Below are 17040 nucleotides of genomic sequence, written 5' to 3' on the forward strand. Positions count from 1 at the left end.
GGTAAATATTGGTTTTCAGATGTAACAGCGATTTTAATGTAGATATTGGCCTACGTTTTCACATTGGTGCATCCCTGTTAGATTTTATTTAATATCGATTTAGAACCAAAACAAGAAAATTTTACAGCTCCAGTCTTAGTACCAGACAAATGATGCCACATGTGAAGTCTTCCAAATGTCCAGCATTGACTAAAAAGCATCGGCTTCTTTAGGGGAATATTCTCTGACAGCGACTCTTTTTACAGCAGCAGAAAAATCTGAAATCTGTCTTTTATTTTGACAGATGAGAAAAGGGTAAGAGGGCACTCTGTGACTCATCACCCAAAGAACAAGAATATTCCAGTGTCTGTACAAGATCTGCTCGGGGTCCGTCGACTGCCGATGACGTCAAAGTAGTTGATTGGCTGAACATGAACCTTACGGAATTATGTAATCACGTTACGTTGTTATCACGTTACGTTGGTCCAGGCAAATTTTTCTGTTGGAAAGATGGACAACTTTTACAAAGAAATCCACCATTACCTCTTTGAAAATACACTTTAAGCATAGAGCTGCATGTATATTAGGGCTGAACGATTAACTGCATGTGCAATTTAATTGCGATGTGACAAAGAGATTTTCTAATCGCACAGGCTGCAATTTGGCAGCCAGTGGTTAGCGCAATGCTAATATACGTGGAAAAACCCATAGGAATGCTAATGCTAATATCACCGATTACATTCTTACAAATTATGAATTAGAAACGTGCCAAATGATTACATTTGGAGTCTAATAGAAAGTAAAACTACCATCAATCAAATAAGTACAGACAGGTATTTTAGTAAAGCCAGAAAACTTTTAACTCGAGTTTTGGCTAGCAGCTATGAGCGTAACTGAACTACGCATTGCTTGTGGAAAAACTAAACACAAAATACTTCAATAAACTGGACACACTTCTTTCCTGCAAATACAATTTCACAGGTGTTGCTAATACCTATGATCCTTCAAGGGATGTGCTCAAAGAGGAGTTCAACATAATGAATACAATATAGTGTTTTATTTTACAAATACCATTATAAACACAAACTTACGTCTTAAGAAACATTATTTTAATAACGAAACTGCTAAATTCTTTCCAACAGTATAGATGTATAGTGTATTTTGTCCGAGTGGGTTTGCCGTACTTTGACGTCATCGGCAGTCGAAGGACCCCGAGCCGATCTTGCACACGAGCAGATCCTGTACCGACACCGGCACAGCGGTCTCCATCCTGTACGACCATTCTAGCACCATTTCTCCTGTTTTTTATAGTTTATATTTCAGAGCCCCAAAATCTGCTTGATCCCTAACATTAAGAGGTTATATTCAAGTGTGACTCTTTTCACATTTAAGTGGAATAAACTATATAATTAAAGCAATTATGATCATTTAAGCTTTAGCAATTACTTGAATATTTGTAAGGATAAAGAAAAATAAGCTTTGCAGTTAGAGATGAATACATTTTTTACCATGATGCTCTGAAAAAAGCAGACTACAGCTCTCTTTCTGGTTCCATGTTAATTATGCCTTCTGCTTTTTTCAGATATGTCAAATGTTTTTGGCTTTTGTGTGAACTTTGTCAGAATTAAATTTACAAAGTCAAAATCGAGCATTTATGTAGGCTGATTCTGGTGATGAGAAGAAGAACGCTAACCTACTTGCATATTAGCGTCTTTCTGCAGTGGAAACTCCATTAGCTATTAGTTTTTATTAAAATAACAATACGTATCCAAAACATTTAACAGAAATTTTACAAACACAAACATTTTAGAAATATACATTTCAGTTATTTGTTTATGTTTATTTATTTGGCAGACGCTTTTATCCAAAGCGACTTACATTTTATAACCTATAGGGTATGTTGTGATCTGTGAGGGAAACCAGAGTACTCGGAGGAAACCCACGCATGCATGGGGAGAACACGCAACTCCACGCAGAAAGGCCGCAGCCGAGTTTCGAACCTGCAACCTTCGTACTGCGAGGCAACAGTGCTAACAACTGCGCCACCATGCAGCCCTAAATCAAAGGTGGCTTCCAGTCAAGACCACAACAATGGTTTGAAGTTACAATGCAATGTCAGGCTTATATTGAGCCAGCTATGGTAGGAAGGAGTCAGCCAGGAGTTGAACCTAGAATCTTCTGATCTGTAGTCAGACGCGTTATCCATTGCGCCACTGGCCCTATGTTGTCAATCAATCAATCAATCAATCAATCAATCAATCAATCAATCAATCAAATTTTATTTGTATTGCACCTTCTACAACATTATCGGAAGCCCAAGGTGCTGAACAACGTCATTAAAAGAAAAACATTCCCAGTACATGGGCATAAAAGCAGGATAAAAACATAAAATCATAAAATATCAAGCAAACACTATTACAGATAAGAGATATCGGAATAAGACTAATCGATTAAAAAACAAATGTCGGACAAAATAAAATCAAGTATCTGGGTTAAAACGAAGAATAGTTAAAACCATAATGTTAGGGCAATTCAAATGACCCTAGCGCTCAAACGCAATCAGATAAAAATGAGTCTTTAAACGAGACTTAAAGACTTGAAGGGATGGTGCCTGCCTAATGCTCCGTGGCAATTCGTTCCACAGAGTTGGAGCCAAAATAGAAAAAGCACGACAACCCCTTGATCGAAATTTCGACCGGGGGACCACCAGAAGTTCCTGCTCGGCTGAGCGAAGAGACCGAGATGGAGCATACCTTTACAAAAGCGCAGTAATGTATGAGGGGGCCCTGCCCTGGAGGGCCTTATAAACGAGAGTTAAGATTTTAAACTTTTATCCATAATTTTATTTTAAAATGTATTTTTTTAGGTTAATACACCAATTGCTGTGTTAAAAACTATAGAGATGTAAACTTTTTAAAAATGGTGAGCAGCAGAAACACATGTATTTCTTTTATCCTGATTATTTCTTTACTCATTAATTGTAATATTTGTATTTTGTTTTACAATTATGTCTTGAATAAACAAGATCAATATATGGTTTGACTGAACATTAATATGATTTGTTAACACTGGCTTTTCCTGGGGCGGCGGGGCAGCAATTTTCTAGGGTTGGCAATGGCCACCCCTGGCCACCCCTTTGGGGCGCCCTTGGCTCTATACTCCTCAGACGTCCTGATGTCAGACTCATTCCTTGTAGAATTACAGAAATGTTCCTAAAACTTTTCACTCTGTCATCAATCGTTTTGGCTCTTAAGAGGAAAACAAACCGATAAAACCAAAGTAAACTGCTTTTAAATAATCTATCCTTTACAGAGTAATCTCTAGTCATTTTTCTCGTCCTCTCCTTGTATTTTCCATGACTCCATCTTGTGTTCTGTTTGGATGACAGATGCGTCGTTTGGCTGCTTCTCCGTGTCCGAGATTAAGACAGATGTTGGAGAACCTGGAGATTTTTGGCTGGGACTTCTCAAACCTGCCAGCAACCATTAATCAGATTCTTAAACCATCAGATAGAGCAGACACGGCTCAGTTTCTCATCATAGCAGCCTGTGACGATAAAATACAGCATCCTTTTAAAAATACGTTTATAAAAATACTAGGAGATCTGGATGATTGATCATGTTTAATAAATCAGAAAAATCCATAACTGGTTACTGGAGCTACGGCATCAGTGTGCACGAGGAGTTATACAGGGTGGTGATTTGTTACTGAGTTAAACACCAAACAGCATCTCCCCCCACTGGTGGAAAATGGAATTACAACGGTCAAAAAACAACCCTGCAGCAGCCTGCTGTAGCTAGCACCATAAACGAGCTCAAACTAACACAAGCCAAGTCTTACTAAATAAGCTACAAATTTAAAAGATATTACTTACAAGTCCAGTTGCAACAAAGCCAGGTCACCATTAGTCAGTGATTCTGTAGCCTCCTTTAGCTCCCTCAAACTAGCGAAGGCTGAGCCGATGTTCACTCTGATGTTAGCTCTTTGCTTCGCCTCCAAAGACGTTACTCTGTGACTTTTACTTCCAGGCTCCACCACGATGCCAACAGAAAAGCAAGCTTCTTCTTGTGTTTTTTATTTACGGGCGAGAAACTGCTAGCTTAGCATGGAAAATGGCTAACAGCCGTAAAGCAGGTAAAGAGTCCGCCTGTGGGTACCTGGTCCACTGAACTGTTATGCGCTGCTTCTGGTCAGCAGAGGGCTGTTAATGTCGTGTTGGTAAACACCACTTTTTAAGGAACTGGTTAAAGTGTTAAAAACTGCTTAGTGTTGCTTTTAAATGCATTGACCTGCCGGTCAAAGATCAGCGAGACGAGAGACAAGGTGCCGAATGAAAGGGAACTGATGTTCCTCCGAACTGGTTCAGGGGGTCAGGTGATCCAGCTGACTGTGACTGATGGAGGTCTTGTGATGAAGACACCACAAGCAACGTTCATGAGGAGCAGCTGGGCTGGCAGATGATGGGGTCAGGTGACAACAGCGGAGGGGCACAGGTGCTTCAGACTCGATTTAGGGGCATTTTTACATCGGATGCATCATACTGAGCACAAACTGTCAGTTTTAGTTCCACCTCGGTGTGAAAGGGACCGTGTTATGACCCCCCCCCCCCCCCCCCCCCCCGCCCCCCGGGCCACATTTATACGTGAGTGTTTGCATTGATCAGCATCGTCATTACTTATCTCTTAAAACAATTATTTTGCACCCAAGAAAACAACTGAATTGGGACTTTATTTATTTTTTTATTTTTTTACAGTTTTGCGTTTTTTGGGCCAAAATATAAATTTTCGTTTTGACTTTTAAATTAGCAGAACACATGAGCCACTCAGCCGAAAACCTTAAATAATCCACGTTTTGTTCTTTAAGTGTTGATTAGTTATAAATGGCCTGTGTCCTACCTGCAGGATCATCAACGTTCATTCCACTTTAATGTTGAATTCATTTAGTTCCAGCTTAAAGAGCAAGTTCACTGAGAAACTGATTTTTACCTGTTATTTTTGATCCTTGAATGATTACATGAGTCTTACAAGCAGTCAGAAGGTGAAACACGCTTCTATCCGCATTTCCTGCATTAGCTGCCAATCACAGGCAAGATGTTTGCTTATAATGAGCATTAATGAGTAAGACATAATTCCTGCTGACTTCTGCACCCCACTCTTCCTACTAACGTCTTCTTCCTGAAACAGGAGCCCGGGATCTTTTTTCTGCTGAAAACAACTCGTAAGGAATTTAGTCGCACTCCAACTGTATTAAAGGAACATCTGAGTCCTTTCATGTCATTGTCACTTTAAAGAACAATAACAGTAGAAGATGCAGTCGACTCGGTGTTTGGCTTGCAAGATAATAAAGGGAAGGGAGTCATAACAAGTAAAACATTTATAATGTATACAATAAATATCATATAAAATGGAGAAAAATGGACCATTTGTCAGTTCTGTTAGTTTAGCCACTTACAAAACAGGCATGGGTCATTAGAAATTTCATCAGGAAAGAAGAAGGTTTCCAATGTGTTTAAGTCTTTCTGGCATCCACCAAGGCCAGGCGTGAGGAAGGAGCGAGTCCATCTTCGTGTTTATTGTAAAACCAGTTTTCATTCCTCCACAGAACTTGTGAGCGAACCATCAATCATCCCGTCAACAGTAAAACACACAAAGCGCTGGCCTTGCAGACTGAGGCGGGTGACCTCCAGAACCCCTTTTGTCCTCAACTGGATTTTCTGAATCAATGAATTAGGTTTATGACTCTTTTGTTTCAGAGTTCGACACATTCATCATCAGTTCGCGAAGCACCAGGTGCTTTCTTATGGCTCTTCTCTGCACTCATCTGCATTGTAAGTTTCCTGCAAGGAAGACACTGCAAAGAAGTCACGAGCAGCAGCGTGCACCGCCGTCGTGGACTGGAAGAGACGGGGAGGGGGGCCCGGAACCACAAGCTGATTGGCTAAAATCTAAAAGAGTGACACAGATACACACATGAATTTATGGAGACAGAAAAGTGGGAAGAAGGGAGAATCTAGGACTCAAAGCACTTTTCCTGTTCACAACACAGCCGAGTAGACGTGTATGTTAATAATGTGCATTGTAAATCACACACACACACGCACGCACTCACGCGCACACACACAGACACACACACACGAACAGACACACACACACACACACACACACACACATACACACACACACAAACACACGCAAACACACACATACACACACACACACACACAGAGACAGACACTCACACGCACTCGCGCACACAGACACAGACTCACACACACACAGACATGCGTGCACAGACAGACAAACACACAGACATGCTAGCACAGACAGACACACACGCGCACAGACACACACAACACACACACGCACAGACACACACAACACACACACGCGCACACACACACACGAACAGACACACACACGCACACGCGCACACACACAACACACCCGCACGCACGCACGCACACACACACACATGCACACATGCACACACACACACACACACACACACAGAGACAGACACTCTCACACGCACTTGCGCACACACACACACACACACACACTCACACACACACAGACATGCGCGCACAGACAGATACACACGCACAGACACACACGCGCGCACACACACACACAACACACACACGCACACACACACACACACACGAACAGACACCTACACGCACACGCACACACACACACACACACACACACACACACACACACACACACACACACACACACACACACACACACACACACACACACACACACACACACACACACACACACACACGCAGGCTGCTTCATTCAGAAATGAATGAGTGCGAGTACAGAAAGAGGCTATAGAGGCGGTTCTTTTTCTTTATCAGGGCAGTAATGTTGGCAGAATTCCCATGCCGCCTTTTCCAAACAGTGATTTAGCCCAACTGTGCAGGACTTCATCTAAAAACTATTAATGCTTAATGCTTTTAGCACAAAAAGCTGCGGGAAACGGCGAGCTGGAGACAACTCTTTAACTTACTAAAGTGATAAATGACATTTTCTGTTGTCTATAAGCCCTGTTTTAGTGTGCCACAGTGGCATGTCACAACTTTCATTTGACTTTTTAGATGGTAAATCAAAGATTTCTCTGCTTCTCTAGCAGGACGAGGGTTTGAGAGCCAGGGAGAAAACAGAAAGGAGGCATGAAAGGAAGCAAAGGAAGCCCATGGTGTAGGAAGTGACTACAGCGGATGGAGGAAAGATGTTGGTTAAGTGTGTGGAGGAATGAGTCAGGGACACAAAGGGTGCGGAAAAGTGGCCGTCAGGCTGGAAGCTGCTGGGGACATGAGGTGTCTAATGAGGCCCGACACCTCTGCATGTCCACAAGGACAGGTTTTTATTTCAGTGTCTTCTGAGCATGCTCAGTGATGATGAGCAGACTGTTATTATAGTGAAGGCTGATCCACAGGACTAATGAATGAAATCTTGATTTATTAGAAAAATTCACATTTTCAAATCAGAAAAAGGTTTTCATTAGAAAATATTTAACTTCCTGCTTCCTGAGCTTTTCATTCTTTTTTTCTTTGGTTTGGACTCATTTTTCCCCAAAGATGTTTTGGATTCGTTGGACTTCATTGATAATAATTAAAGGAATTGTTTCTGAATATTTAGTTTTCTGGTATACTTTCTCCCAAAAAACAAACAAACAACTGATTATAATAAAATGTTATTACTACACATTCTATTGTTTAGAATAAAAATCGCGCAAAAATACAAAATACTGATTGTCATTTAGTAAATTTTACGATACTTTTTTGCTAATTTGAAAGAATTTCTCCACTTAGGAAATGTTCCCAGATTAGATGGAAAATGTCTTGGAAAAAATAAATGATACACACATACCATTACGGTAACACTTTAGTTTAGGGAACACAAATTAACCATTAATTAGCTGCCAATTAATTCAATTCAATTCAATTCAAAAATACTTTATTAATCCCAGAGGGAAATTAGAGTTTCAGTACACACAATTCAGAGATCAGACATACATACATAGACACATGACAAGAATTGGTGACTGTGGTCATTCGCAACCCGAGTCGCGCTACTGTAATAAATCAAGAGGGTTTATATGAGGATAGAGTTTGGGGAGGGAAAAAAGGCACTTCAGAGTTACCCCCCACAGGGAGGGCAGCTTTGCTATGCAAGAAACACCTCAGACAGAAATGCACACAGACTTCAGACATTACACAACATAAGGATCCACTAGGTGGGGAGGTAGGGTTGGGACTCTCCTCACTTCAGTGCGTGCAGCTGCATGGAGCAGCGCTCATCACCTCCGTTTGGACAGGGGAGGGAGATAATGGGTTAGAGAGCACAGTGACTCCTAGATACGGTTCCACGGCCTTCACCGGTCACAGTCCTGCCCAGGCTGGGATAGGGAGAAAGGGTTTCCATAGCGACAGCAGCAGTCCACATTTCTTCTGACTGAGGAGTTTTCACTTCACCCTCACAGGCTTCAAGGGCACTAGATTCAGATAAGAATTGTTTTGGGGACAGACAGAGATAATTTCCTCTCTGCCTTACTGTTCTGTTGGTCCTCAACCCCTCTAGATCCAATAATGGCGTAATTAATCTATCCCAATCCGTGCTGATCCGTCAACTTTCTCCTTGATGGAATCCACCTTTTGTGCCAGAGCCTGAATCTCAGCCAAAGTTCCAAGCTTACGACTCATCTCGACAATTATGAGTTTGAGAGTTTACAGCACGATGCATTCCATCCCTGAGTGCCAGGATTGAGCCAATATTCCTCGGAAGCTTGTTAATTTTCCGGTAAGCCAGGTAACCGCTCAGGCCAAACAGCAGGAATCCCGACACCAAAACAATGAATATCCAAACTTCTTCAGAATCCTCTACAGACAGTTGAGAGAGGCAGATCAGGTTCCACTGTTTCCATGAGTCCACGATATACCCAGCTGGCTCTGTCCCAGAGGGGCATCCGGGAACCCCTTCCCCCATTCTCATCGTTGAAAAAATTTTGTCAATCGCGTTGAGAGACCAACTGACCAGATCCATTTTTAATCATTTCCAGTTTCCAGAAAAAAATGCAGAAAGCGCAGTGCACACGAAGACAGAAAAAAGAGCCTTGGGATAAGAAAGGAGGGAGAGGAGAAAAAAAAGCGTCTGTACTCTCCAAGAGCCGGAAGAAGACGCATATTATAATATGCATATTAGTGGACTACTAAGTCTGAGTTAGTCATTATTAAGCTATTATTAGGTGCTTATTAACAATGCTGTAATTCTAATATTAACAGGCCATAAATTAAGAGTTTTATCAAAATAAGCCATTCATGATGGTTTATTAACCGAAAATAAATGGTTTGTTACTGATTAATGCACATACCTATTAGCTCAAATCAATATGTGGCTTTTAACAAAGTAATTCAAGGGGAATAGTTATTCTGTGTTAATAACCAAAAATATTATGTTGTGGTATTATGTAAATAAACACCAAAATCCAGAGCCTAAACAACAATCAATTAACCACTTGTAAGCACTAATATGTTCCCCTTGAATTACTTCTTTAAAAGCCACATATTGATTAGGGCTGCAACAACGAATCGATAAATTCGATGAAAATCGATTACTAAAAGCGTTGGCAACGAATTGCGTCATCGATTCGTTGTGTCGCACAACTCTTCCAAAAGCGCCCCCCCTTCCCGCCCGCCGTTGCGCGCAGACAGATCAGCGCGAGGGAGAGCCGGCAGTTGTTTGGAAGAGGAACATGGCAGAAGCAGCGAGAGTCAAAAAAGTAAAAGCTTTTTAAGTTTGGGGGCATTTTCAGTTAAATCAGGTGAAGACATGCGTTACCTGCAACGTTTAGGTCAGACTTAGCATGGCACGGGATGATGCAGCGTCTTAAACGCAAGCATGTCGGGATCATCAGCGAGGAAGGAGAGAACTCTGTGTCCGGGTAAATTAAAAACTTTTCAAAAGTGATTCATCCAAGTCCCGGATTATTACACAGGCTAGACATGCCCTAAACTCGTAAAAAAGAGTCTAAAGTCGTGAGCGCGACGCTTATGAGCGGGGGGGACTCGCGCTGCTGCGAACCGGTTCCACCCAAGGCCGGATTAACTGGGCAATTGCCCAGGGCCCACGAACTCTAAAGGGCCCAGGGCACGAGCACAATACTGTATCTATAATTTCCCGCTTTATGAGGACTATGGTGACCGTACGTTCCGTTTTCCCCGGACATGTCCACTTTTCACTCTCTGTCCGGGGCGTCCGGACTCCGGGTTCTTGTATTGATGAAAATGTCCGGCTTTTCATCCAGGAGCAGGGATCGAATTATGGGGGAGCTGTATATCCTACACATCCGGGGAGCCGGAAAAAAGTTTTCTATATTATATCATTTTGGACTCTTTTGAGCAGAGAGCGGCACAGCGCATTGCTGCGCAGCGATCCAGGCAGCTGCTTCCAGCGCACGGTCCATTCTCAAAGTGGCGCAACCAAAAAACTATAATTAGCACACGATCATTCATGTCTGCACATGTTCTCTATTTTCTGTCTTATTTGTGCCTGCAGCGCTCTGCCACTGCGGAGCTCATCACCTGTGCTGCGGTGATTTCACCTCACTGACGCAGCATCGAAAACGCGCTCTGCGCTTTGCGGTCAGGAGATCCCTTTGATCTGCACAGAAGTAACTGATGAGGTGAAAAAGTAAGAATCCAGGCAGCAGTTTTTCTGGAGAGTTTAGAGGAGATGCAGGAAGATGAGAGACAGACAGGACAGGGAAATAGTTAAATAAAAACAAGAAAACAAAACAAAGTGTTGAAAAGTAAAATGTTGGTAGATTTATCTCCACTACATGTTTTTACCTATAAAACAATAAGTTACACACATGTAATATTTATAAATTTGATACTATTCAGATCTCCTTCAACACTCAGTCACACACCCAGGGCCGTTTCAAGACATTTTGGGGGCCAAGGCAAAATGCCCCCCCCCCCCCCCCCCCCATATCTGGGCTCCCCAGAAGCCTCTGTGTAATACATACCCTCTCCAGTAGTGTTAGTTATACAGTGTTTATAAAAGCCCCTCAGGCATTACTGACATGTTCTAATATTATCAGATGAAAAACTAAATTATCAGACATGCTGTCTCATCTGCTTCTTTTGTAAACTTGCAGAAAGTAACAAAACCATTTGAAAGCCACTATTTGTGGATTCTCTGAAAGTTTCCATGGAGTGTGGGACAACTTATTTTTTCAGTCATTTTTGGAAATAGTGATAAATTTTGATTAATTCACAGCCTATGTTTAATTACATTTAAAAATTAGTTGTTTGACATCCCCAGTTATAATAAATGTCTACAGATGAGATCAAACAAAACAGATGAGAATTGCCCTTAAGCTGTTTAATTGGACCAAGCATTTTAGGTCACAGATAGGTGTAGCTTAGGGTCTCTGTCTATACACCTTATAAGACAATTTAGGTGATGGCATGTTGTTTTTCTGCTATTGAACTGTTTTCTAATAATGTTATGTTAAATAAAGTGAAGGAAGGAGAGAAATAACGTTTCCCTAGCAGTTTTTAAAAATTTCCACATGTAATCCGATTAATCGATTAATCGTGTCGAGACCCCATCCGATTCATCGATTATCCAAATAATCGTTTGTTGCAGCCCTAGAGCTGATTAGTTTGTGCATTAATCAGCAACAAACCCTTTACTTTTGGTTAACAAACCATTATGAATGGCTTATTTAGATGAAACTCTTCATTTATGGCCTGTTAATGTTACAACTACAGCATTGGTAATAAGCAACTAATACTAGCTTAATAATGACTAGTCCAGACTTAGTAGTCCACTAATCCATCCATCCATCCTTTTTGATCCGCTTACCCAGAGTTGAGTCGCGGGGGCAGTAGCCTAAGGCGAGAGGCCCAGACTTCCCTCTCCCCAGCAACTTGGGCCAGCTCCTCCGGGGGAATCCCAAGGCGTTCCCTGGCCAGGTGAGAGACATATGGGCCATTCCCATCTTTACCGGGTAGCCCCAGTCGGCCCCAGCCTGGCCCGGTTGATTCCACACATCCTTGCCTTAAGCCGATGTGGGCTGATTCTACCCACCAATCAGACGCTTGCTCTAATGGAAGGTGTGAATTTGCTGTCAGCAGTGGGTGTGTTGGCTCTGGTCGGCCTGAAGCAGACCCCCTCGAAAAGAGGGCTGAAAATGAGCCTTGGTTGGCCCGGAAAAATACCAGGCAACCCAGATATTTAAACAACCTACGCTACCCGGCCCGGGCCGACCCGGTACAGATGGGAATGGCCCAATAGTCCCTTCACCGTGTCCTGGGTCTACCTTTGGGTCTCCTCCTGGTTGGACGTGCCCGGAAAACCTCACCATGGAGGCATCCAGGAGGCATCCTGACCAGATGCCCGAGCCACCTCAACTGGCTCCTCTCGATGTGGAGGAGCAGCGGGTCTACTCCAAGCCCCTCCTGAATAACCAAGCTTCTTAGTTCCTTCTTCCGGCTCTTGGAGCGTGCAGACACTTTTTTCCTCCTCTCCTCCATGTCTTATCCTCAAGGTCTTTGTCTGTCTCTGTGTGCTGGGTGCACGGCTGTTTCTGCATTTTTTCTGGAAACTGGAAACTGAAATCACTAAAATGGTTGATAAAAAATTTTTCAACGATGAGAAAGGGAGAAGGGGCTCCTGGATGCCCCTCCGGGACAGACCCAGTTGGACACATCATGGACTCCTGGAAACAGTGGAACTTGATTTGTTTATCTCAGCTGTCTGTGGAGGACTCTGAAGATGTGTGGATATTCGTGGTGTTGGTGTCAGGTTTCCTGCTCATTGGTCTTGGAGGCTTCCTGGCTTTACGTAAAATTAACGAGCTGTCGAGGAATACTGGCCTGCTCCCGGAGCTCAGAGATGGTTTGCACCGCTCTGTGAATTCACAGACTCACATAATTGTCGAGATGAATCGTAAGCTTGGGACTTTGGCAGAGATTCATTCTTTGGCACAAAAGATAGATGCCATCAAGGAGAGAGTGGACAAATCAGCACGGATTGGGATAGATTAATGTCCACTATTGGGATTTTGAGAAGTTGTGAACCAACAAACTGTAAGACAGAGAGGAAATTATCTCTGTCTGGCCCCAAAGTTAAGTAAAAATCCAACAAACTGAAGTTTTTATTACTGCACCGCTCTAATTGGGTGAACGTTGATTCTCAGAAGTGTAGTTTTTGATTTGGCTTTGTCTATTAACTAAAACCGTTAATGAGGAACTGAGTTTTTCATCAGAGGAACATCTCAGAACGCATCACACTGACCACCAGTCGGATCTAGAATTCACTTGAAGAATTTGGCCTCAAATTTTAGAACTTTGCATGGATCACTGCCTTGATCCAGCAGTTCCTTCCCCATTTGCATTTTCAGGTTCATAATCCAAACTTTTAAAAGGTCTCCACAATCACTTCAATAACAGAATAACACACCAAAACACTTTTAGTACAAAACGCCCTTTGTTAGACTTTTATACCTGTTATTTTTCCATTACTGTGCATTTTAGCTGCGAAGCAATTTGTGACTTTTCAGTGAAATGGGCTTTCATGTACAATTTTACCTTACTTAAAAGTGTAGACCCACTAGGGCTGCACGATATAAAACCTGCAATGTGCGATAACAGTGATTAATATTGCGATGACTATATTACTTGCGATAAACACAAACTTAACTCAGGAACAAAAATAATCAAAGACAAATACATAAAAAATGACAAAAAAAAATCATAAAAATGAGAAAAGCAAAAGATGTGAGGAAAGGGAAAACAAAATGAACAAAAAAGGCAATCAGTGGATGCCAGGAAAAGCAGAATCAGCAGAAAGAGCAGAAAAAAGCTAACTCAGGTGTTTGCTAACCATCAAAATTAAGTGTTGGGACGGACATGAGAACTCATCCAACTGGCCAAATGGGTGAAGAGCTCTATTTGATTTGTTAAAAAAAACATCATGCTTCCATTTGATTGACAGAATGCGTTATGTGTAGCAAACATTTGAGCTGATCATTCATTGCAATATTTATCTGTTGTTTGCGATATGCATATTGTGCATGCTGATATTGTGATAACGATATATTTACGATATATTGTGCAGCCCTAGGACCCACTAAAACCAAACACTGGGTCTGAAGAAGCAGAACATTCATCCATCGTCTATACCCGCTTTTCCATTCAGGGTCGAAGGGGGGGATGGTGCCAATGCACCCTGGACAGGTCGCCAATCCACCGCAGGGCGAAACAGAACATGAGTGACATAAATAAAAGACGACCAATAAACCAAAAGGCAAAATTTGAGCCCATCAGACCACAGTCGAGGTTTTAAAAACAATGTATTTTTGCATAAAGTTGAATAAATGTTGCTTCTTGTCTCCACATAAACACTCCACTGTGTTTATGTTTATGTATTTAGCAGACGCTTTTGTCCAAAGCGACTTGCAGGTGACTCTGAACCCTTTTGCCCAACCCCGTGACCTTTCTCTTTAACCCCTGCAGCTGTGAAAGCATGCTGCACATTAAGCAGGAGGTCCCAACCACACACCAACTTAACCTTTGTTTGCTGCAGGTGTAAAAAGACGGGAGCTGCTCAGTGCTGACACAACAACATCACCATCAGAAAACTCGCTGCCCTGGTTATGCAAATACATGGCACAGAATAACTTTGGTGATATTTTTATACCATCGTGGATTTTCTAAAACACATACTCATTTTTAAATTGATTCATCACGTGTAATAGCTTTGCAGTGATTTAAAATAATTTTCCTAACAGGTGTTCCATCTTTGCCGTGGAGGTCTAAAGGTTATGTCAATTACTACGATTTTGAATAAATGCTGCAGTCCCAGCAAAGATGTACTGACCTCATTTAGAGAATTAATGTCCCTGAACAAATGAGACCTACATTAAACACACGTCGGTTTTTCTCAATCGTTTTAAAGGGTAAGATGATGCATGTGAGGCTGTTTCTGCTCATTTATTACAGTAAATCAAATGAAATCAGGGAAAGGTGAAGTTTGCGCTCAATCTTCAAATGATGGTGCTCACGTTTTTATTCAATACTTCCAGCGTGGACTAGAATTTCTCTGAATCTCCCAATAAACCCATTTTCTCACTTAACATGTACAAGAAATACAAAATGAGCCAAAAACGACGATATCACCTCAGTGGTGGGCTGCAGCATGTGTTTTAATTCCACACACTTCCATGTAAACAAATGTAATCATTTCCTAATTAAGGAACAAATATGGTCATGTTGGCAGCCAATAACAGTTTTATAAGCGATAACATTTTCTAGTGAAAATTAAAGTAAATGAGTTTTTATCCCCATGGAAAATAAATTTACTGATAAAAACCAATGTTGGCGAAAACTTTTGAGCCACGCCTGCCAAACTGGCCAAGATTGGCATTTTTGAACCACAAAGGACTAAGTCCTCGCACGCTTCAGAGTTGTATCTATTTAAAGAGCAAGTCACCCCCTACCAGAGCCGAACTCCGCTACCACTTCCTGTTTGAAAAATGCGCCACAAGGAGGCGTTGTCTGGCAGACCGAGAGGGCAGAGCCGCTAACGTACACACACACACACACACACACACACACACACACACACACACACACACACACACACACACACACACACCTCAAATGCAGACAAGGCAGCTGAGATGATGGCCGATTCCAGCCTAAATTATTGTCCCAGTTCGACCCTTGCACTCTCCCAGTAAACTTTACAACCATCAATCAAAAAAAAAAATCAATCTAAATTTATTTACGAAGCGCTTTTCATGCAAATGCAGCTCAAACCGCTTTACAATATTAAAAACAACCAAACAGCAGTCGGTTTCCCACTCCTCCCACACAAATTCACATAAGAGATCCCCTTTGTTTCTCCCTCCTCCCACCCTCAATCCCATCCCAAGCAGATGAGAAATCCCACACACACACACACACACACACACACACACACACACACACACACACACACACACACACACAATAGAGAAAGGGCAGCTGGCTGAGTGCAGATGTAGTAGATACAAAGAAGACGAAAACACCATCAAAGGAGCCAACTGCACCAGGGGCACCAAGATTGGCAGCAATAGCCTTGGCAAGAGTAGACATGGGAAGCACCCCGGCCGCCACAGTCCACCGCTGCCCCCGGGGCAACCGGCCCCCACAGAGGAAACACTAGTTTACTAATGAGACTAAGATAACAGTTAAGAAACAAATTAAACATAAACAGCTGATAAATAAAATCTAAATAAAACACAGTGATAAAAGATGACCAAGTAGAAACATATAATTACATTTATAAAATATTGTACAACAAACTATTAAGACTGGTTAAAACTAATAATTATTACAAGTTAAAATAAATATGTAAGAAAATATGTGTTATTTAATTAAGAGTAGTAAGTAATAAAACACTGATAAAATATATGTTAAAAATAAATAAATAAAAGGTAAAAACTGGCTAAAATTGATCATAATCACTTAAAAGCTATACTAAAAAGTTGAGTCTTGAGCCATTCATCTAGCGGCCAGCAGTTAGCATTTTGGTTGCCCTCGTTGCCCCCGCCCATCCATCGAGTAAGTAAGTAAGTAAAAGTTTATTTATATAGCGCGGATCTAACATCTGAATGCTGCTGGTCTGAAGAAGTAACTCGTCTGAAAACCCACTTCTGTTCTGGTGGTGGTTCAACAAGCAGTCTGTGAAACAACATTCACATTCTGGCTCGTTTTTTTAGAGCTCCTGAAGATCAAATCTGACCATTTCTACAGATTAAACACTTCTTCAGTCAAGGAACCTGTTCCTCTCTAACAAAAATCCTCTTTGGAGTTCTAGGCAGTATTTAAAGTGCAGACTAGATAAGTAAGAAATTGTTTCTTCACAACTGTGGTGACTCAGCTTCCTGCTAGCTACATGAAGAGACCGGTAGTTAGTAATTGCAGTCCAGCAGAGGAGGGATCTGGACTCTAGGAGGAGGAGCAGATCGTGAAGATGCAGCAAGAACCCCATC

General features: G+C 41.9%; 1 protein-coding gene and 1 non-coding gene across 2 annotated transcripts in view; one reads left to right on the forward strand and one right to left on the reverse strand.

The window, feature by feature from the left end:
* klhdc8b (kelch domain containing 8B) overlaps positions 1 to 17040 on the forward strand; it is a 125209-nt gene that overhangs the window by 33288 nt on the left and 74881 nt on the right. The window lies entirely within an intron of this gene.
* trnac-aca (transfer RNA cysteine (anticodon ACA)) lies at positions 2127 to 2199 on the reverse strand. The gene has a single exon. It is a non-coding gene; the product is annotated as a tRNA-Cys (tRNA).

This window comes from Nothobranchius furzeri, chromosome 15 (assembly GCF_043380555.1).
Source record: "Nothobranchius furzeri strain GRZ-AD chromosome 15, NfurGRZ-RIMD1, whole genome shotgun sequence".
Taxonomy (NCBI): Eukaryota; Metazoa; Chordata; class Actinopteri; order Cyprinodontiformes; family Nothobranchiidae; genus Nothobranchius; species Nothobranchius furzeri.